This window comes from Gopherus evgoodei, chromosome 16 (assembly GCF_007399415.2).
Source record: "Gopherus evgoodei ecotype Sinaloan lineage chromosome 16, rGopEvg1_v1.p, whole genome shotgun sequence".
Lineage (NCBI taxonomy): Eukaryota > Metazoa > Chordata > Testudines > Testudinidae > Gopherus > Gopherus evgoodei.
The window spans coordinates 6,121,644-6,145,095 of NC_044337.1; the positions used below are offsets into that span (position 1 = coordinate 6,121,644).

At 50.7% G+C, this 23,452-nt stretch overlaps 1 protein-coding gene across 1 annotated transcript in view; it reads right to left on the bottom strand.

Annotated features, from left to right (window-relative positions):
* ENTPD2 (ectonucleoside triphosphate diphosphohydrolase 2) overlaps window positions 1-23,452 on the bottom strand; it is a 41,900-nt gene that overhangs the window by 18,018 nt on the left and 430 nt on the right.

The following is a 23,452-nucleotide window of genomic DNA, read 5'->3' on the forward strand; positions in this document are numbered from 1 at the left end:
GAAGTCCCGGTGAGACCCCAGGCTAAGGGCAACAGGCAAGTATCTGGATTTTGATCACTGGTTGGCCCCTTCTAGTCCCAGCTGGACAGTAGGCCCCGTCCTTCCCTAACTCCTGTATAGTTCTCAGCATTCACCTTCTTTTTGAGCTCTTTCCCTTTACTTTCTCTCCCTATCACTGAGACAGACACACCCTGTTTGAGTCCTTCCTAGCAGGGAATTACGGGAGGAAGTGGAACTCTGCCTGGTTAATCCCCTTGGTTCTGCCATTCATGACTTATTACAAAGGGCTCCCTCCCTCCTCTAGGCCAGGCGAGCTGTTTGCTGCCCATCTGCAGGGATCAAGAGACACTTGGGGGTAGGACTGCAGCTCTGGCTCCAAAGAAGGGCAGAGAGTTCACTAATTAATTCTTTGCCCATGAATGGATTTGCCATTCTTCTTCTATAAATAGATCCACCTCTCTCCTCTCAGACAAGATTTCCACAGCACCCAAGAAAGAAACAAGAGCAGATTCAGCTTTCTATTGTTCCGGGGTAACCTCAGTGCACTGCTCTGCTCACCCACCTCCACAGAACGAAGCCAAATTTCATCTCTGTCAAATTTATGCTTTGGGGCTTTTCTTCCAGCTTGAAAATCCTGCCACCAAACCACCAGACCCTGTGCAAAACCAAACTGCTTTGGGCTTGCCTACACCTGGAAAGCTGCATTAATTGAATTGTGATTTTTAATGACTGCAGAAGGCTGTGTGGACACCCCAATTTTTGTTTAAACCAGACCTACTGTGGTTTAGGCTCAGTCGATTAGGAATTAGCTTTCGAGAAGTGAACCGTGTTTAATTTTCTGACCCTGATCAACCAAGTGTCTTTATTCTGAGAATATTTACTGTTAAAACGCCAGGGGTGGAATTTACCCCATGCATCAGGCCAATAAGAGGCCTAAGCATTATTTTAGGCCATTGGTTTAAACATGGGTTTATCTACATGGGGACACCCAGAAAAATTAATCCAAATTAACTAAAATGTGAATTTAAAGTGGATTGGTTAAACTGCATCAAGCCCCCATGGATGCTCGATTCAGAATTTAAGCTGACTTAATTAGTTTATCTTAATTCACTTCCAAGTGAATTAAACTAAGCTGAATCAAGGCCATTTTAATTCTGAATCAGAGTGTCCACACAGGCACTTAATGCAGTTTAACCAATCCATTTTAAATTCACACTTTTAGTGAAGTTGGATTAATTTTTCTGAGTTCCCCATGAAGACAAGCCCCAAACTGGGTATTTGCCATCCTTTCTAGCGGTAATTTAAAGGCTTTTAATGTAGGGAAGTGGCCTCAGGCTAGCCCTCTTGCAGGGGTAAATTTCACCCTGTCGCCTATTTCCTCCTCTAGGTGGGGCTGAGCAGCAGAGAGGGGGTCCTGGGCTGAGGAGGGGAATTCGCACTGGGAGGGTGTTTGTCAGAGGAAAGGCGGGCCCCACTTAGGTCTCTATGGGAGATGAGAGTCTTTGCTCTGTTTGTCCTTTGATGTGTGCTCTCTGGCGCAGGCACAGGCCCCTTCACTGAGTACCCAGGCTCCAGCTATAGTTAGTTTCTCCAGTTTTATTTTCTCCCCCCATTCCCTGGCTGATTCTTCCCACCTCCCCCTCCTCCTGCTGCAGTCTGAGGGCACTGCCCACCTATTACATCCATCACCAGGGCGTCTAGGCACCAAGACACATGCGAAGCCCTAGCTGCTCTTCTGTCGCTGTGGTCACCCCAGCTCTGCCTGATATACATGGACAAAGCAAGTGACACAGCCCTGTCTGTTCCTCTCCCTCTGGCCAGGGTAGGAGGGAGAAAAGACCAGCAGGGCAGCACTGAAGGGTCTGGGCCCGCGGAGCTGGGATTGCATCTCCAGCTCAGATGCTAACAGCCTCCCCTATTGCTGAGTTTGTGGCAGGCTTCAATGTGCTTTCCTGGATAAGCCCGAGCTTGGGTTTTAGAAACAGCCGCGGTGCTGGGCCTTGTCTGTGAGGGTGGGGCCGGGAGAGACCCCCGGCCTGGGGGAGACAGACATGGTGAATGACAGCAGGGAGAACTGAGCTGCAGGGACTTTTGGAGGAGAGGGGAGATGGGGAAGCAGCTTAGTGGCCTTTACATCCACCACTATCCTTGGGGGCAGGGGACATGATCCTGATCCCCATCTCTATACCATAGGGAAGCCCCACACCCACACCTGGGAACCCTCATTTACTCCACTACCTACCCACGGGTCCTCGCACAGGCTCTGCCAAAAGCATCCTTGCCTTCCCCACCCCCAAGAGGCAGGTGTCCCCACAGGCCAGAAGGAACCCCGCTCCTAGGTAAGGCCCTGGACTAGAAAACACTGGATAAGACAGAGAGAGGTGGCTGGGCTAGGCTGGGCTGGAAGCTAGGAGGAACCATGGCCGAGCAACCTTCTGGCTAACGCAGCATCCCCTGTGCCAGGATGGGGCCTGAACTTATGCCAACACTACCCCCTTCCCTCATTCTCCTATGGGAATTGCCCCTCTCTAGTTCTCAGCTCTTCAACAAGTGTTTTTTCACCAGTAGATCTCAAAGCTCATATACACAGGAGGGCAGTGTCATTATTCCCATTGTACAGAGGAGAAACTGAGGCACGGCATAGGTGATGTGACCTGCCCAATGTCATCCCACTGGCCAATGACAGAGCCAGGAACAGAACCCATGTCTGAAGTCCCAGGCTGGTACTGCAACCATGAGGTAACACTAGCTCCCAGCTCTTTCCTAACCTCACCTGTATAATACACCCTTTGCCAGAGCATGTCATCCCAGAGTTGATGGCTAGACATGAAGATGGCCTAACCCCCAGCCAGTGCAGGCTTGTTCCCTGGAGCGTAACCCAGTGCTAGGCTCTGTAAAACATGCTATGGGGCTGCCATTACTTCCCCATCCACCGCTGCTGATGGGAAAGGCTAGAGGTCTCCGCCTTGTGTGGATCACGCTAACTGAGTGGCCAGGGTTGAGGTTACCCAAGAAGCTATTGTGCCAGATGACAAAATATAAGGAGCCCCAAATCTGTTTCTCTCTGTCATGGACTCCTGGGTTCTATTCCCGGCACTGCCAGCCACTCGCTTTGGCGTGGCCCTGAGCCACCCTGTGCCCCACCTGCCCTGTCGGCACAATGCCAATGACTCTCCTGAACTCCTTCCCAGGGGCTGTTTGCAAAGTGCCATGAGATCACCAGATGGAAGGCTTATGGGGACGCTCTGAATTATTATGGCAACACCATCCCCTTGCCTTTCAGAGCCCGAATTTACTCCGGGTTCCGGCTTCATTTGCTCGCATTGATTCCAGATCAAGTCGGATCAGTTTATAAATTGTAAGATGCATTTTTTCTATCTGCCTGCCCTGCAAACTGCCCCAGCCCTGGAGACTCGGGCTGGGTTCTTTCAGGCTTATGCACTAGCAATGATAAAGATCCGCATCCAGAGCCTGATTCTCTATGGCAAAAATGCTATCGCTCGGCCCCATCAGGCGCTGGAGCCAATGCCTGCACAAGGCAGAGGGCAATGCAGAACCCAGGCCTCAGAATGGAGAGAAATTCTGCTGATGATGCACAAGCCAGGACAGACTCCAGCTCATGCTCCCCTCGTCGTGTTGGCTCTGCAGGCTGACAGAAGTAAACAATAATCAGAGCTTGGTTCAGTCAGTAAAATCACCAGACAGGACATCAGTTTTGTTGCCCTTTTCTGTACCGTTTCCAATTCCAATATATCTTTTTTGAGATGGGGAGATCACGTCTGGTACGCCCACATCTTGAATCTTGTGTGCAGATTTGGCCATCCTGCCTCAAAAAAGCTATATTGGAATTGGAAAAGGTTCAGAAAAAGGCAACAAAAATGATTAGGGGTATGAAACAGCTTCCACAGGAGGAGAGATTAATAAGACTGGGACTTTTCAGCTTGGAAAAGACACAACTAAGGGAGGATTTGATAGAAGTCTATAAAGTCACGACTGATGTGGAGAAAGTAAATAAGGGAGTGTTATTTGCTCCTCAGAACATAAGAACTAGGGGTCACCAAATGAAATGAATAGACAGCAGGTTTAAAACAAACAAAAGGAAGTATTTCTTCACACAGCGCACAGTCAACCTGTGGAACTCATTGCCAGAGGATGTTGTAAAGGCCAAGACTATAACAGGGTTCAAAAAAGAACTAGATAAGTTCATGGCGGATAGGTCCATCGATGGCTATTAGCCAGGATGGGTAGGGAAGGTGTCCCTAGCCTCTGTTTGCCAGAAGCTGGCAAAGGACGATAGAGGATGGATCATTTGAAGATTCCCAGTTCTGTTCATTCCTTCTGGGGCACCTAGCACTGGCCACTGTCGGAAGACAGGGCACTGAGCTAGATGGATGCTTGGTCTGACCCAGTCTAGCCTTTTTTATGTTCATCAAATATGCCCAGGGACCCAGTCTGCTGCATGCTGGGGAAAAGGGCATTGTTATTCAGAGATGAACTACACTGGAACATAACAAATGCCAGAGAAATTCAGAGTGAATTGGGGCTCGTAGTCTAAGATACAGTATTAGATGGTTTCATCACAGTGCTGCTACTTTGTAATATTTTTCTTGAGTTAACATGTTCTAAATATGGTGTAATATGTTATGACGCAAAGAAGGAACTACCCCCAGCTGTGCAAGAGGGAATGTTTATAGCCCATCGTCCTACCCGTATTGTCTCATTATTTCTTTGTACTTCCCCTTCTGTCTGTATCCATCCATTGTCTCTTGTCTTATACTTAGATTGTAAGCTACTTGGGAGTGGGACTGTCTTTAGGTTCTGTCTGTACAGTGCCCGGCACAATGTGGTCCTGCTCCATGGCTGGGGCTGATAGGTCACTACAGTAATACAAAGAATAAACACATGGGGACAGCAACCCACAAGCACAAACCTGTCAGCAGAACCTCCCCACTCCCAGAGATAAACAGCCTGAATAAGTTACATAGAAAACACCCGTGCTAGACCAGCAGCTCTCAACCTTGCCAGACTATTGTACCCCTTTCAGGAGTCTGATTTGGCTTGCGGACCCCCAAGTTTCACCTCACTTAAAAACTCCTTGTTTACAAACTCAGACATAAAACTACAAAAGTATCACAGCCACACTAGTACTGACAAACTGCTCACATTTATCATATAATTATAAAATAAATCAACTGGAATATAAATACTGTACTTACCTTTCCGTGTATAGTCTACAGCGCAATATAAGCAAGTCAGTGTCTGTATGATATTTTAGTTTGTACTGACTTTGCTAGGGTATTTTCTGTAGCCTGTTGTAAAACTAGGCAAATCTCTGGAGGAGTTGATGTACCCCCTGGAAGACCTCTGCGTACCCCCAGGGGTACACGTACCCTGGTTGAAAACCACTGTGCTAGACTATCTTGAATGAAGCTCTCTCACATTCCAAAGCAAACTGCCCTGAATCGGTTTGCTTCCCTGCACAGTAACTGGAAAGGAAGCTGGGCTCCAGCTGTGACATGTTATCCCAGGCCCCTGTGCTGCACTGCAAGGATTTCCCCCAATCTGCAGTTAGCCAGACTTTGGCCGGTTTTGAAGCACTGTTACTGCCCATTTTATGAAGCAGACACTCACATCCCAAGAAAAATACCCAGCTGCTGTCTTTCCTAGATCCCTTGCAATGGGACCAGGGCAGGGAATTCTGCAGTCTTGCCAAATTAGAGAGTAGGGTTACCTCAGCCCACCCAGCCTGTGCTGTTCCTGGGCATCACCACTGCGAGATACAAGGCTACGAACTCCTGTCATGGAGGGGACTGTGTAGGCTGCCAAGCTACAGTTGTTTCCATGCAAGTTACTGCCAAATCTCACCAGTGGGTCCCGCCGTGGAAAATCCTCTGCCTGGTAGGTGCATGCTAGATATGTAATTAACAGGCGATAAACCCGGCTGCCAAAGTCCTTTGCAATCAGCAGCAGCCGCCCTTCTCCCCCACCTGCCATCTAAGCTCCAACCCCCTTACAAACATTCACTGTATTTCCCAGCTCCCCGGTGAGGGAGGTAAGTGACATTACCCCCATTTTACAGATGGGGAAACTGAAGCACAATGATGCAATGACTTCCCCATGATCACAGGGTAACTCAGCATCAGAGCCAGGAATAGCTCTCAAGTCTCCCCAAACCCAGGCCCATTGCTTCACCATGAGGCCGTTCTTACCTCCACTGACACAGGAAGCTGAGCAGGAAGTCTCCCCCTTATCACATCAACTTGCACAGCTAACGGTTCATTTAACTAAGAGCTAGGCTGGGTGGTGGATGGGAGAGCATGGCAGGTCTGTGCTCCACGCAGAGTATGGGGAATGCCCTGTCTTGGATCAACCCCACCAGCCCTGCTCCCTTGGAACTATGGGAACCCTGCATTACAAGTGCTGGGAACTTGGACTCCGAGGTTGCTGAATGACTGGAGTGAGCCATCTGCGACCACTTGATGGGCACTCTCTGTGTTTACATCTGGCCCACTCCAGGCAATGAGGCAGCGTTCTGCATTGCCAAAATTACTGTCAGTTGAGAAACTGATTTCAAAATATATATGTCAAAATCATCTGGTTCCTCCCACCCCCACAGGCCATTGGCTTCACAGGAGACCAGTTATGAGTCTGTGATGCGTGAGGCCCACATCCCCAGCAATGCCCTGGGACAGGACTTTTTCATGTAAGGAGCAGGGCTGGCGAGGTCAGGGTTGTCAGGTTTTTTTCCCGTGTCTCCTATTTGTGTGGCCACAAAGTGCCACCAGGTCACGGCATGGCATTGGCCCGTTGCTGTGCAACACCACAACTGCACATAGGGAAGTTCTGTGCTCTTATCCCACCCTGAGAGCCCAAAGCGATTGTGGACCTTGGACCTGCAAGCATCTCTTAAGCACTAGGAGGTGCCACTTGGGACAATCCAGGTGGACTCATGAAGAGTGTCAACCCCTCCTGCGGCTCAAATCATTTAAAACAAGGAATGCACAGCCACTGGAGCAGCTTGGATCTGGGCTCACTACGAATGCTTCCCTGGGAGCAGCCGCTCAGCTGCTGGGCTACCACTTTTACAAGGCATATGGAGGGAGACATAAGGGCAGGGTGCTTCTGACCTGAGAGACTTCCCCTGTTGTTCCCTTAAGGTCTGGTACACCCTGTTGCAGACCCTAACATATATAGGGGTGAGGTACATTCACGAATTTACGTTGGGTGCTATTGTCAGCTTCTTGGCTAAAGGGTGCTAGAGAAGGATACAACATTACTGTGGCTTTAAGTAGCGATTCAGGAAGTTGTACATGCGTGCGCACACACACACACACACACACACACACACACACACACTAAGTAGGATGGGGTTGAGAGGATTAGTCAGCGGACTCCCAACTGCCCTTCTCCTAAATCAAAGATTCTGCAGTCATAACACAGATAATTGTTTAATGATGTGTGGGCTAGCAGAATCCAGTTCCCTGCCTCAAGTTATGCTCCCCTCCGTGGGAAAACAGGAGCAAAATGTGCCGGAAATTTACTTTAGCGAGCAAAGTCCCCAGATCTAGCTCTGAATATACAGGTGGAGTAAATCCATTGAGTGAATCAGAGCAATCTTTACCTAGAGCCAAATTCCATGGTCCTTAATCATGCAAATCTCTCCTTTAAATCTACAGAAGATTTGCTCCACTAAAGACTAGAGAATTTAGCCCAGAGTAAAACCAGGATGTCTGATTGGTGAGACCTCAACTATAGGGTGGCAGTCGCTGGTTTAAAAGACAAATCAGCTCTTGATGCCTCATCAAAGCTACTGTGAGATTAGACAGTCTTTGTAGGTCTGTCCTAGATAGATGCCAGCTTCCATTCAGATAAAACACGAGACACTTCACAGAATAGGTTTCCTTGGTCCCAACGCCCTTTCCCACGAGTGCTCTGATTGTAAGGATTCTGCCCTAGGCATTCATGTCCAGGATCTCTCCACCTGGGGCTTTGATGTTTTACAAGCAAACCTGAAATGCGGTTATTTTACAAGAACAACGCTCAGCACTTCTGAGACAGCCACAGAGAAAACCGCAAACAGACAAGGGATGTGTCAGAAGGGCATGTGTAGAGATGGGGGAGGGACAGGCTAGAGAAGGCTGCTAATCAGTAAGCTGGGTGAAATTTTTCAGCCAAACCCCTTTTTTCAGAAAAAAAATGCAGTTTCCACTATACTGACACTCCCAAGAATTCATGTCAGTTTCGACAAATTGATTCAGTAAAAAACAAGACCCTGCAAAGACTCTGGAAAAAAAAATCAAAATGTTTCTTGGTTCAAAACATTTTTATTTTTTTGATATTTTCTTCTGTTTTATTTTAAAAAATGTTTAAAATGCTCACACTCGCAATGAAACACTCACTGTGGGAGGATGAAGAGTTTTCTTCAACAAGAACTAACTAACTAAATAAATGTATATATATTAGCAATTTTTCAGAATTGCCAGCAAACTGAAAACTCCATTACTTGCCTAGCTCTCTTGATTGGTTTTGTCACGCAACATACGAACCTGCACCAGCACTAGTGTCAGAGCACTCACGGGGCTGGCATGGGTAAGTACTTAATCGGCTCAGCCAAGCCATCAGGCAGTGCAGTGTGAGAGTGGCAGGGACCGGAGGATAGAGAGAAGCAAAGCTGTGGGAAAAGCTGGTGAACGGGAAAGTCTGAGGAGCAGCACCTGGGGTGAAGACAGACGTGAGACACAAAGGAGAGGGTGGCAGAGAATGCAGAGAGCAGCGGCGAGTGGAGGTGGGAGAGAAATGAGGATGGTTAGCGAGACCCACAGCATAGGGAGAACAGCTCTGTAGCAAGTCAGGAAAGATGTGTGGGAGTCCTCGGGAAGCAGTAGCCAGGGGTGCCCAGGGTCTGTGCCGGGAAGCCAGCCAGCTCCTGCCTGCACTAATGCCCTCCCCCCACCCTCAGCCAGTGCAAGAAGGCCCCTCACAAAACTCTGAGGACTAAGATAAAACTCACAGTGCAGGGATCAAAGAGCACGGCCATGAGCCCAACTGAGGTGAGTCAAAGCTGGGGTAAAGTACACACTGCGTGAGCTACTCAAAGGTGCCGCACTGCCTTAGCTTCCCCTCCCAACCTGCCCCAGGACCGAGCCTCAACTGGAGACAGATGCACAAGAACCAACCACAATGCCAGCACAGCTCATATTAATAGATGAAACCCCAGCCTCTGCTTCCCTGGAGCTACAGAGCATGAGTCCTACTGTAAACAGTGCCCCGAGGATCTCTCCATTTCCCAGCCATTCCCTCTGTAGAGCTCACATCAGCCAGCAGTCCAGAACCTGCCTCTCCCCTCATTGCACAGGGTAGGGGAAGAGAATGGTGTTTAGCGTTTCCTAGCAGGCTGCCATGTGTGGAGATGTGGAAGGTACGCTCCTATCTCCCATCAGCCGGCCACCCAGCCTTAAAACACAGATCAAAGCCACCTGCCTAAGGTCTCCAGTCTGAGGAACCGGCCTTCATGCTGGATGGAGGGGGACGGGTAGCGTGACCTGGTTGGTAGCTGACACATTGTGACACGTCACAGCAGGGACTCATTCCTGGCCTATGGACCGAAGGGTCTAGCTGAGCAGGGTGTGGGAAGTGCGGCAGGATGAAAGGAGCATGAGGGAGGAGGGGAAGGGGTCTAAAAGGAGCAATGCAAAATATTATACATGGGCTAGGCACAATAAGGCCACGTGGGAGAGTATTTAAGCAACAATGTGCTCAAGAATGTATAAATCAGTCCCAGGCCTAGGGAGTTTATAATCCTGCGGACTCTAGCGCTACTGAAATGAACAGGCAGCAGGTTTAAAACAAACAACAGGAGGCATTTCTTCACACAACACACAGTCAACCTGTGGGACTCTTTGCCAGAGTTGTGAAGGCCAAGACTATAACAGGCTTCAAAAAAGAACAGGATAAGTTCATGGAGGATGGGTCCTTCAATGGCTATTAGCCAGAATGGGCAGGATGATTCCAGAAGCCAGGAATGGGCGACAGGGAATGGATCATTTGATGATTCCCTGTTCTGTTCACTCCCTCTGGGGAACCTGGCATTGGCCACTGTCGGAAGACAGGATACTGGGCTAGACGGACCTTTGGTCTGACCGAGTATGGCCATTCTTATCTACTGGAAGTTTTCTGACAAGCTGTCACTGGCACCACACCTGGGTCTCTAGTGGCCATGAGCTAGACCCTCAGCTGGCATGGAATGGCTGTCAGTGGAGCTCTTCCAAGTTCTGCTAGCCAAGGCACTGTCCCCATGTCTGCTTTGTAAAATACACCATGCAGAACACAGTTTGCATCCAGGAAAACAGGCAAGCTCAAACTGGGATTATAATACAGCAGGACAGGAAATCAAGAGCAACACGACACCCAGACACAGCACATCTGCAATGGAAATGGGACAGTAGGACAGGACAGATATAACCAGGAGCGTTCCCCTTAACTCCTGTGCCACTCGGATTCAGGCCGATAGTCACTGAATGTCAGGCAGTTACAGCCACGCTGCCTTCTGTGCAAGGTGAGCTGTATTCCTCAAACTGCCAGCTTGGCATACCAACAATGCCTGGCACCCGCCACTGGTCCCTCTGCAAGACCTGAGCCTTGATTGTCAAATCCCTCATACAGCAGGACCCAGCCACACCAGATAGTGCCAGTCCTATCTATGACCCTCTGAGACAGCTGCATCCTTCGGGGTGCAGAGTATCAGGTGATGCTCACGAGAATCAAAGGTGGGATGCTTTCAGGTGAAAGTGCCCAGCTGTAGAATGAGCTTCTGAAGCAGCTAAGCTGGGGCTTAAATCCCCCTATTTGCTGTAGCCTTCCAGCCATAACCCACCCCAGGGATGGAGACAGTAACCCTAACGGAGACAGGCATGTACTGCAGGGGATGGGCATAGCAGAGATAAACACACAGAGCCAGAGGGCAGCTGTCAGGTTTGGGGTCCAGCTACAGAAAGAGCCTGTCAGTAACCTAGTCCCAGATTTGGACCTTAGCGTCCAAAATATGGAGTTAGCATGAAAACCTCCAAGCTTAGTTACCAGCTTGGACCTGGTAAAGCTGCCACCACCCAAAAAATTAGAGTGTTTTGGGGCACTCTGGTCCCCCCAAACCTTCCCTGGGGACCCCAAGACCCAAATCCCTTGAGTCTCACAACAAAGGGAAATAAACCTTTTCCCTTCCCCCTTCCAGGTGTTCCTGGAGAGATACACAGAAGCAAACTCCGTGAATCTAAACAGAGGGACTCCACCCTCCCCGTTTCCAGCCTTGGAAAACAGAAGTACCGAGAGTTAATCTCTCTTCCCCACTCACCCAGAGGGAATGCAAAGTCAGGCTAGTAAATCTAACACACACAGATTTCCCCCTGACTTCTTCCTCCCACCAATTCCCTGGTGAGTACAGACTCAATTCCCTGGAATTCCCCACTAAAGAAAAACTCCAACAGGTCTTAAAAAGAAAGCTTTATATAAAAAGAAAGAAAAGTACATAAAAATAGTCTCTCTGTATTAAGGTGACACATACAGGGTCAATTGTTTAAAAGAATATTGAATAAACAGCCTTATTCAAAAAGAATACAATTCAAAGCACTCCAGCAACTATAGACATGTAAATACAAAAGAAAAAACAAACAATAACCCCTACTGTTTTTATAATCTCTGTACTCACAACTTGAAAACAGAAGATTAGAAAGCAGGAAATAGAAAAATTCACTCCTCATAGCCGAGAAAGTACAGGCAGAAGAACCAAGAACAAAGGACTCCCACACAAACTTCCCTCCACCCAGAGCTGAAAAAATCCTGTTTCCTGATTGGTCCTCTGGTCAGGTGCTTCAGGTTACTTTTTTTTCAGGTGAAAGAGACATTAACCCTTAGCTATCTGTTTATGACAGAGCCCTCTGGAGAGGGAAACAAACCAAATATGTACAGATCTCTGTCCCTGCTGACAAACTGTGCCCAACTGGATTGATGAACAGGGTCCCTGCCGGGCAGGGGCAGTTAGAGGGGTGCAGTGGGTTAGTGCATTAGGCTTTCCCTCTGGAGACCTGGTGAGGTCATGAGTGAGACCCATTCTAAGACACTAACCGATGGCCCAAGAGTCTCCTCTCAGAGACCCAGAACCAGACTGCCAGCGAATGCTCATTATGGAGCGGAGGGAGTGCAGGTGAAATTGCTCACTCTGTTTAATGTGACGTCTATAAAGAGTCCACGTCTCAGATCCATACAGGAGAGATGTTAGAACCACTGTAGATCTTCAGTTTGGTGGAGAGACGGATGTTGTGTTGGTTAAGAACTTTTATTCTAAGTTGGCCAAGGACCTGGCCGGCTTTACTAATTCTGGAGATTTCCTGATCAAGGGAACCATCACTCAAGATGGTGCTGCCCAAATACTTGAATAATCCCCATTTTTCAGCTGTGTGCCTGGGATGAAGATGACTGGCACGGGGGCATTGGAACGAGGTGCTGGTTGGAACAAGACCTCGGTCTTCCCGTGACTGATGGTGAAGCCAAAGAGCTGGGATGCTTCAGAAAATCAACCAACGATGACCTGAAGGTCGTCTTGTCTATGGGCCATCAAGGCACAGTCATCTGCAAAAAGTGCCTTAACAAGAAGCCTCTCCAGCGTCTTGGTCTTAGCACTGAGTCTTCGAAGATCAAAGAGGGAGCAGAGACAGTCCCTGCTCCACAGAACTGACAGTCATTCCAGTGCAGATTCCGGCTTCGCCCTGCCCTGCCAGTCTTATGTCTGGCCCAAGTGAGCCATTAACTGGTTCTTTTTCACTAAAATTCACCAGATGTTTTCTGTGAAGGACTCTGCTTTGGGGCTCACTCTCCTTTGGCCTGCCAGGACCTGGGGCTGTTAACTGCACAGAAGTTCCCTAGCGGCCAGGTGTTCAGAAGAGCACAAAGCCTTCACACAGCTGAGATCAGATTTCCCAAAGCGCTCAGAGAGGTTGGTGCAGGTTGGGTGCTGCTAAGCCCTGGGAAATCCCTCCCTGAGGCCATGTCTACACTTGCAGAGTTTTTGCACTGTCAGTTTCACCAGTGATAGTGAACCGGTGAAAGAAAAGGGCAGGTTTGTGTACTCACTTCCACAGGCATCAGAGAGTGTTTACATTTGCAGCAGTTCCATCCTCGGTGAGAGCAGCGCACTGAGGGCAGCTCTCCCACAGTGCAGCTCTCTCCATTTTGAGGATAGGTCTAGTGGGAAGTGGGAGCATGATCGCGGGGCATCCTGGGTCCCTGTACAGCCCCCTCTCCCCAAACACTGATCAGCTCCAGTAGCTCTGCATTGCTCCAAGCAGGGGATCCTTTGCTCCCTGAAGCAGGCACCTGGCCAGATCATAAGTGAGCACTTGCCAAGAAAACAGGAAGGGGAATTTCAAAGTTTCCAGGGCTTTACAGGGGGAGGGGTGGACGTCTGTTTACCTGGCTGCTGGCCAGAGTGGTCACCTAGGCACTGTGGGATATCCTCCGGAGGCTAAAAGCTCTGTAAACAGGCAGAATGTGTCTTTCCTTGCACATCACTGGGGCCCTGATTCTAATCAGCATCTGTGGTAAGAGCTGTGCGCCTCTCGTGGAGGTGATTTTCTTTCTCCGGTGAAACTTCTGAGTTTCACAACAAAAAGTCATTGGCAAGTGTAGACGCTCCCCCAGTTTTTGCGCTAAAAAGGGACTTTATCCGCTTTAAATGGCAGGTGTAGACATGCCCTAAATCCGTCCTGGCTTTTTCATTTTGTCTGAGCTACTGTTTGTTTGGATTAGCATAAAGCAACTGGATCCAGGCTGGCTGCTTAACACTGCCATTAATTAGGAATGTCTAATTACAGCGCACCTTCAAAGGTGTGCAGAAAGTTTAACTTGCCATTTGCAATAGTGCAGGATTAAGAATGAGCCTTGTGGAAAAGAAACTCTATTCAAAAGCCTACGTGGTTACTAAGGGTGCGTCTACACTGCAGTTAGACAGCCGGGGCTGGCCTGTGCTCGCTGACTTGGGCTAAGAGGATATTTAACTGCAGACTAAACATTTGAGCACAGGAACCAGCCTGAGCCCAAACGTCTACACTGCAATTAAACAGCCTCTTAGCCCGAGCCAGCTGGCACAGGCCAGCTGCAGGTTTTTAATTGCAAGTGTAGACATACCCTGATTCTCAGCATGGCTCCCTTGTGTTATTCCACCAGATGTTTCTGTGGCTGCTCCCAAAAGCATGGAAAATTAAACCGGAACTTACTGGACGTGTGCCTGGCCACCCCAATCTCTGGGATCGTAAGTTATAGCCCTGCCTGAACTGTTTGGGGCAGGGGCCATGTGTATGTACAGCACCTAGCATAGTGGGGCCCCGATTCTAATCAGCATCTGTGGCATTACCATAACAACAATAGCTTTCCATGATGTCAAAGAACAGAGATCTGTCTAGCCACTGAACACCAGCCTCAGCTGCTCTTTAGCAATGACCAGGATGGGACTCTCCTTTTCTGACCCTTCCCCTAATTTACTACTGCCTTGCTCTGCACATGCGCACACCCAACACAGGTGCAGGGGTAGCATCTGCTACTCAGACTGTCAAGCAGCCCTGTGCTGCAAATGCATCACTGACAATCTCCCACACACTCCTTTCACTTTGAGTCAAGGTTTCCTGACTGCAAGGAGAGTCACAAAAGGCAAGGAGATAAGCAGCTCCCTCATTCGATACCCAGTCTATGCTCCAATCGTCAGTTCCCCTTTCACAACTATCAGCTATCTCCCTCCTGCCACCTGCAGCCCACATACCCCCACCCCCACCCTAAGCAACCGACAAGCAGCCTGGCACTGACTCAGGCCTCTGCTCTGCTGCCAGCCCCTTGTAAATGACATTACAATGCCCTCCATTGACAACACTTTGTCCTTATGTAGCACTTTCATCTGACAATCTCAAAGCTCTCTCACAGAGCACCAGAACCTCCCCTACATAGTGGGAAACTGAGGTACAGAGTGAGGAAGTGACCTTATCCAAAGTCACATGCTGGCAGCAGAGGGGTGTCCTGCCTCCCAGTGCTGTATTCTAACCACTTGACCACACGTCCACCTGCAAATGTAAGCTGTAGACTGAGGTATGGCTGTGTCTACACTTAAAACACTACGATGGCACAGGAGGAGTCCTGCTGTCAGCATAGGAATCCACCTCCTGGAGGGGCGGGAGCTAAACTGATGGGAGAATTCTCCCGTCGACCAAGTGCTGTGTACATCGGGAGTTCGGTCTGTGTAACTGCATCGCTCAGGGCTGTGAAAAATTCACTTCTCGGTGCATCATAGCTGTGCCAGTGTAGGATCCCAGTGTAGACCAGCCCTGGGGCTAGGCACACACAGCACTGGAATACTCAACCACAGCAAGGTTTCTGCATGACACACGGGACGTTTCAGAGCTTCTTCTCCTGTGTCACTTAGCAGCCTCCTCCAGGACCAGCCCAGCTCAGCTGTCCCAGTGGAGACGTCAGCCTTCGCCAGCTGGCTGCCGGCTTCCCTTCCCCTCCCCCAAGAGCAGGCAGAAGGCACCAGGCAGCAGCTGGAGGGTGCAGACAGGAACAGATTTCCATGGACGAAGGGGCCCAGCCCTTGCTGCTTGCGGAAGATGGAATCTCCCCATCACTGACCCAATGCCACATTTGGGCACAGCTCTCCTTAGGACCATGCCAGCGTGTCACGGAGCAGCAGTGCGGAAAGTCCGGAGACAGGCAGCACCTGTTATTGCTACTTCTCTCACTAACTGCACCGGAGAGGGGCAGATGCTGCGCTAACCTGAGCACGGAAGCAGCTGTCAGAGGAACAATTCCAGGACCCAAGCACTGCTCCTGGGGAAGAGGTTCAGAGCGCTGAGGTTTGGGAGCCCGGCCGATTCCCACTGCAGTGTGGTGATGGGGAAGGCTGAGGGACACAGCCCCCGAGGCGTGGTCAAGGAGCTGAAGAAGCTAGTGGAGGCACCGCAGCCTCTGAAGCAGCTGGTAACATGCAGGATGAAATCTCAAGGCAAAGGGAAAACGCTGCTTGACGCAGAGGCCAGGAAACTGAGGCTAGCGTCCCTGCAGATAGTTTGATATTGTCACTGCAGACTCAGGGCCCAGAGCACAGCACGTTCCACAGCACCAGCCAGGCCTGGCTGCTTGAAAAGGAACAGATGTGGAGGATTTCAACAGTTAGGCTGAGTTTCCTGGCATTCTCTCTATCTCTTAGTGCTTCCCTGGCCAGCAGCCAGTTGGCTGAGCAAGGTAAGTTGAGCATTGGCACTGCCTGTCAAATTGCTGCAAAATTCATCTCCGGGCTCCCTGCCACATGCAGCTCTCTCCTCCCCTCCCCCCCCCCCGCCCCAACTTTGCCCAAAGTGGAGCTGGGATGATGAGAGACATGGTCCCTCGTGTGAAATGCTGGGCCCAATCCTGCACCTTTGACTCCCAGGGGCGCAGGATCCAGCCAGGCAGCGAGAGCAAGGTCAGAGCCATTTCCCCAGGCTGATTCTCTCTCAGGCTCTTCCACTTCTCACCACTTCATGGCATAACTCAGCATATCGCTATGTGCCAGCTCTAGGACAGGGAGACACACACCCATCTCAGAGCTTGGCTCCCATGCCTCCTCACCTGCACTGATGGAGACCCTGCCCCTTGGCCAGAAAGAGCCGTCCCCGCACCCTGCTGGAGTCCCTTCTGGAAATCCATGCATGCTTGTCTCCCTGCTCCTTGATCGCGGGGTCATTCCAAGAGCTAAGGGAGAACTAGCGGTGCTGGTTTTTTATAAGGCCGCTTGGAGAAGATCTACAGAATTCTAGGGAAGAAAAAATTTAAAAAAGGAGCCAGCCTGGGACAATTAGACCTCAGTTTTTCTAGGTAATGGGCAGCCACCACCCACCCAAGAGAATCCAGGGTGCTCAGCACCTCATTGGATCAGGCCCTTGGGTAGGGAAATAAACCCAAATTGGGGTATTTTTAGGGTTACTATTTGTGGCAGCTGAATTCCAAGCAGAGTTTCAGGCTGGAAGAGAAGGCAACAGAGCTGGACATTTACGTAATTCCCACATGACCTGCACTTTAATCCCATAGCTGCTGAGAACTCTCCAAATCTGCTGGCAAATTCAACTGGGTCGAAACTAACAAGGGCCCAGCAGTAACAGGCAAAGCCAGCGACACACAGAACGTCCAGCCTGGAGACTGGAGCCAGGCTGATGGCTCAGGTTCACTATTTGCCAACTGCTCCTGCCCAGCAGCTTTAAAGGTTTCAAAAGCAGCCTTGAGGGGGCAGGCTAGAGAGGAGAATCTGCTGGGAAATCACAGCACCTCGTGTGAGTCAGGCAGTCTCTGGCGGAGAGCCCTGGGCCTGCAGCCATGGAGCTGTGTTGGAGAGGGGTTGGTGCTGGCGCCATTCCAGCGAGGATGCCCTGTAAAGCAGGCTCAGGATGCTCTTTATCCAGAGGACGGTGCAATAGGCTCACTGCGCCCTTCCTGTCCAGGGAGGCAACCACCAGGTTTTGCAATATGGTTCTCACAGCAAATTATCCCTCTCTGCACTGATCATGCTTGATGCCAACTGGCAACAGCCCCCAGGCCTGATGGCAGCACTCCTGACTGATTTCGACAGGGGCAGAGCCCCAGTGTAGAGGGTAAGTTCAGACCCATGCGTGTAGCCTTGTGGAGAAAAGCCTCAACTCACAATAGTCTTCCCTGCGATAAAAAACCCAGCCTCAGCGCCCGGCCAGCCGCCTCAGGCAGAGTGGACATTTGGGCCTGGGCTGGAGTTTGGGCTCCGGATCTCAGACCCCAGGCGCCAGCCCAAGCCTGAATGTCTACACTGCAACTTTATAGCTGCGAGCCACGGTCAGCTGAACTGGGCCAGCCATGGCTGCAGTGGGTCTTCTACTGCAGTGTAAACGGACCCTTGAGACTCCAATCTGGTGTCACTCATGCACACGAAACTCCCCGCACCGTCAATGGGAGCTGCACCTGAGTGAAGGAGAGAGCAGCTGGGCCTCACATAGTTAACACAGCCTATTACTGTGGCCTCCTGGAGGCAGGGCTCATGCCTTGTAAAACAGAGGGAGCAACGTCAGCAGGAATATCCCAGGAGTTACCACCCACTTTAGCAAGCTGGATAATTGCAGGGCTCTGGTTCCCATATTTACTGTCTTTCCTTTTTGCAGCAAGCCAGCAAGGAGCACTAAGAAACATTTCTTACAGGAACATAATTTTGTTCCATGTGCCTCTGTGTCCACCTGCTGAAGAGAGCCTGTGGCGGGGGGAGTGGACAGGCATGTTCTGCATGCCCCCCTGCACACACACACACTGCATGGAGACCCTGCTGGGGTCCAGTTCCACGGGGTTGGGGGGCAGACAGAGAGTGGGCTGGGGGTAGAGGGAGACAGATGACTGGGTTGGGCTCCTGCAGAGGCTCCCTCCATTCCCAGCGTCTGGGGCAAGCACCATGTCCAGAGTAGAGGCAAAGGGTTGCTCTATAGAGTCCCACCCTGGCTTTGGGGGATCATCCCATTTCTTCCATGGGGGAGGGCAAGCCAAAGCTCATGCTCCCCACTGCCAACACTACTTCTCCTCTCTAGGGCAGGGAGAACAGGACCATGCTTGTTCACTCCCCTCCCACCCCCCATCCCTCACCGCACTTTCCTAGGAAGGGGAGATTAGAAAATGGAAGAGAAGCACAGACCTGTCTGTCAGCATTTGCTGAATGTCACAGTTTAAGGCTCCTCTGAGGTGGCGCAAGCCAGGTCAGCTGGGCCCAGTTCCCCCCTCGGACCTATCTAACTTTAGTCCTTTCCAACTTGCACGGGGGTGAGATCAGAATCAGGCCCGTTGACTTCGTTAACGCTCCCAGAATATCCCAAAGCCAGTTTTTATTGCCCAGCTGATTAGCTCTCACAGAAGACTTGGGGAAGGTTTTATCTAGCAGTGAGTCTGATTCAGGGAGTTTCTTCATTTCTTTTCCATCTCTCTAGCCGGGTGTATTTACCTACTGCCCTCCTGAGGGCAGGGCTCTCCAGCCGTGGCATCACACAGCACTTCTTGTGGGAAAGTTGCAAACAGAGATAGCAAACATCAGGGGCCTGCTCCTGCATTATCTGTGCACTTGGAACTGCTGCCAACTTCTCTGAGAGCCGAGTGTGCAAGAAACGCAGGGTCAGGCCCCAAGTAAGTGGGGTGCTGAGAGGGGAGGGGAAACGAAGTCATGACTGCCTTAGAGGAGAGGTGGGAGAAAGCAGGGGTTTAAAACCAGGTAATGAACAGTTACGCTCTCTCTGTAACGCTCTCCCATTAGGGTACCAGCTGGAGACATGGAGACCTAAGTTCCAGTCCCCTGTTCTGCTGCACTCTCTGTGGGGATGTCCACACTGCAGCTGGAGGTGGGATTTCCAGCTCAGGTAGATGTATGCACACTAGAGGCACCACTGTGATTCCGCGAGCTGCAGGTGGGGTGGCTGCCCTGAGCACACTGTGGGGGTCTTGGCTGGGAGTGCACTTGGGGCAGCTAGCCTCTCCTGCTGCCATAGCCACACTGCTCTGAGCAGGTCTGCCTGAGCTGGATTCACATCTCCAGGTGCAGTGCAGACAGAACCTGGCAAAAATCACATAGTTGCTCTGGGCCTCAGATCCTGTCAAAGTTAGACTCAGGACTCACAGATTGTCAGAGCACTCTGTTTTATTTGCACAGCACTCTGCTAATAACACCCAGATAATGTGAGCACCATGCAAGACACAAACTCTCTTATTTATACAGACAAAAGGGCGAGAACTTAACAAGATAACAAAGGAAGCAGAATCTGATAAGTTTACCTGGGCTAGGCATGCATATCTTATTTCCTTACTACTACTGATCTTCTATTAATGGTTTGCCATAAGCACCACTGTTTATGCCTAATGTTTCTTTTCCTGGCACCTGTATTTCAACATTTCTCATCTCTGCTTAAAGGTACATACAACATTTCTTTAACCTATTCTTATTTTTACAATATAATTCATTCTACTTTCACAGTCCCCACCAGTAAACTGGGGGTAAGAGCACTGCCCAGCCACCCCAGGATGCTCTGAGCATAAAAGCACTGAAGACTGACAGCTGCTCAGGTAAGTACTTGGATAGACAGCTAGGCACACACTAAGTGCTGGGCACAGTATAAAAGCCCAGGCAGATTCCATTTGACAGGTGCCAAGTGGCCTGTCTGAGTGATGAAGGGCATCTGCACAAAGGGGGCCGCAGAAGCGATCTGGTTTCCTGGGTGGGCACCCCATTGTCTCTGAAAGTGATGGAGATCCCCCACTCCCCTCTGGAAGAAGACTCAGAGCTACTGAAAAGCTCCATTTCCCCACAGGCCAGGCACAGCAAGCGCAGCACACTGCCATCTCCCCTGCCAATGTGCATCAACCCCGACCTGGCAGGGCCAACGCTGGGGGCAGGAGAGAGGATGGCTCGTGCTGATTCAGGAAGTGGCTGCTCGCCAGGGCGCTGGTCAGCGCCAGTCGCAATGGGGGTGTTTGGGACATGGAGGTGTGTCTTTTAGGAACTGGACTGGGGCCATCAACTCACTTCACCCAGGGGCCTTCAAACCACTGTGAGATCCTTAAGTGTCCACCAGCCACACCTAGATTTCAGCCAGTGACCTAGGCCCCAGCCAGGCTACAGCAGGGGATCCAGTTACAGAGCACTTCAAAGCTGTAGCAAAGGGGGGAAGTTATGGTGAGGCCTCGTTTACACTACGGCTTTGAACAGTGTTGTAGCTGGGTTCCCTGACTCAACTATGGTTGTGGAGTAACATTTTCAGAAGCACTCAAGTGACCTAGGAGCCATTTTCCAAAGTAACTTTGAGCCAGACTTTCAAAGCTGTTTAGGCAGCTCAGGACACCAAGAGGCGCATCTGCAACTCCCACTAGGTTCCTATCTGCATCTTTAGGGTCCTGAATAGCTTTGATAATCTGACCCTTAAGAGTTTACATCTCCCTGAAAGTCAGTGGGAGTTCGGGGTCTAAGTAGCTTTGAGGAGGTGACCCTAAGTGCCTAAGTCACTTTTACAAATGAGACTCAGGAGCCTAAGGACTGAGGCTACATCTCCACTATGAGTTGGGGTGCGATGCTCGTACTCATGTGCACATGCCGCTAGTGTGCGGAGAGCTAGCAGCAGTGTAAATAGCATGGGGGCACATTGGCAGCAGAGACATGGTTTAGCCATGCCATGTACAAACCTGCCCGAAACTGGAGGAGGCTTGTACGGTGCCAGCAATGCTGCTTCCTATGCAACAGCAGCTACACTGCTTCTACCCAAGCTAGTGTAAGGATGTGTACGCGAGCAGGGAATTAACCCCCTAGCTCACAGCCTAGACAGAACTTGTACAGAGTCTTGTAGGTGAAGGAGAAATGCTCTGTACCCCAGTAACATAACCCCAGAAACCAAACACCCATACGCACTTCATCCTTTGGGCAGAGTACCCTGCCTGCTAGGCACAACTTGAGGGGGAAAAGAAAGCAGGGCCTGCAGGTATCGTAAAGCAACAGAGGAACAAAGAGAGTTTATCATCTGTGCCTCGTACTGCCAGTGGATCCTGAATGCGCTTGTTCGATCCAGGGACAGCACAAAGCCTTGACTCAGTTTTGATTTTCTAAAACCCTGCTTTAGTCATCATGCCTCAAGGAAAGTGGAGCCCTTCCGAGAATAAGCATGACCCGGCAGAGACCAGATCCTGCCTTCCCTGGGCTCTCTAATTCCCTTTGGCTTTGGGAGCTGCACAAGGAAGGTAAGAGCAGGTCTGAGAAGCTAATACATGTTCCCCCAACGATACCAGAACCACAGCAGTGCTCAGAAACTCAAAAGCCACTAACAGTAGCGAAACCTCGGGAAAAGTTCCCCAAAGCCCTAGCGACAAAATAAAATATTGATCACTATTAATACAGTTTGTTAAAGGGAAAGACCCAGTGAGGAATCAACTGCAGGAGACACAAGTCATTCAAAACTATATAAAGTACAGTGAATGTGGGGCAGGCGTCAATCAGCATCTCTTCATTCTGATGGCATTAGCATGATTTACACCAGCTGAGAATCTGGCCATTATGTTTGCCGGTCTGATGGGAGATTGGATTGTAACACAAGCACAATGTTGTCAAGGGGGTAATAATTACTAGGAAATTACTAGTTCTAAAATGAACAGCTGGCAATGTGCTACCCTTGCCTCTCCTAACAGCTGTATTGAACCACTGATCTTAGTGATCTCTACAAATCTTCAGAAAAGGCAACATATCCCTGAAATCAGTCTTGGGCGGGTCAAAAGTTTTCCAAGAAACCTGTTTTTGGATGGAAAATTGGGTTTTCGACTAATAAACATTTTCCACAAAAAGGATCTGCTTTCTGTGGAAAATTTAGATTTTTCATTGGAAAACTCAAATACTCCCAACGCAAAAGATTTTGAACAAAAAAAACAGATGATTTGGGGGGTGGATCAAATTTTGGGAGGGGTTTCACCTGAAATTGTTCAGTTTTTGAATTTTTGCAGGGAAAAAAAATCAAAATTTTCTGCAAGAATAACCCAGCCCGTTTTTCTTTCAGACGGGGCTGGCTCTGCCCAGGGGCTGGCGAAGTCCGCAGCTCGCAGTGACTTCCACACAACAGTGGGCGCTCAGCTCGGGAAAAATCAAGCTCCTAGAGCTGCTCCTAGAGAGGGGAACTGCAGCTAAACCCGCTACAGTTTTCTAGTCATGTATTTTTTAATAAGAAAATAAAAACATTCACAGGGAAGGGAGCTTGCAGGGACCGCCCCACGAGCCCCGAGCTCAGCGTTACGCGGGCGCTCGCTGTGCTGCCTTTGAGTTCACTTGGCTGCTGCAGGGGGACAGGACGGCTCCTCTGCACTGGGCATCCCTGAGCCAGCATCTCCCGGCTCTGCCCGGCCCTGGGGCTCTGGCTGCCCCTGGCTCCCGGCTCTGCTGGCGCTGGCCCCGGTCCCGGCTGCCCCTGGGCTCCGGGCACTCCTGGCTCCCGGCTCTGCCTGGCCCCGGGGCTCTGGCTGCCCCTGGCTCCCGGCTCTGCCTGGCCCCGGGGCTCTGGCTGCCCCTGGCTCCCGGCTCTGCTGGCCCTGGCCCCGGCTGCCCCTGGGCTCTGGGCACTCCTGGCTCCCGTCTCTGCGTGGCCCCGGGGCTCTGGCTGCCCCTGGCTCCCGGCTCTGCTGGCGCTGGCCCCGGCCCCGGCTGCCCCTGGGCTCTGGGCACTCCTGGCTCCCGGCTCTGCCTGGCCCCGGGGCTCTGGCTGCCCCTGGCTCCCGGCTCTGCTGGCCCCGGGGCTCTGGCTGCCCCTGGCTCCCGGCTCTGCTGGCCCCGGGGCTCTGGCTGCCCCTGGCTCCCGGCTCTGCTGCCCCTGGCCCCGGCTGTCCCTGGGCACTCCTGGCTCCCGGCTCTGCTGGCCCCGTGCTC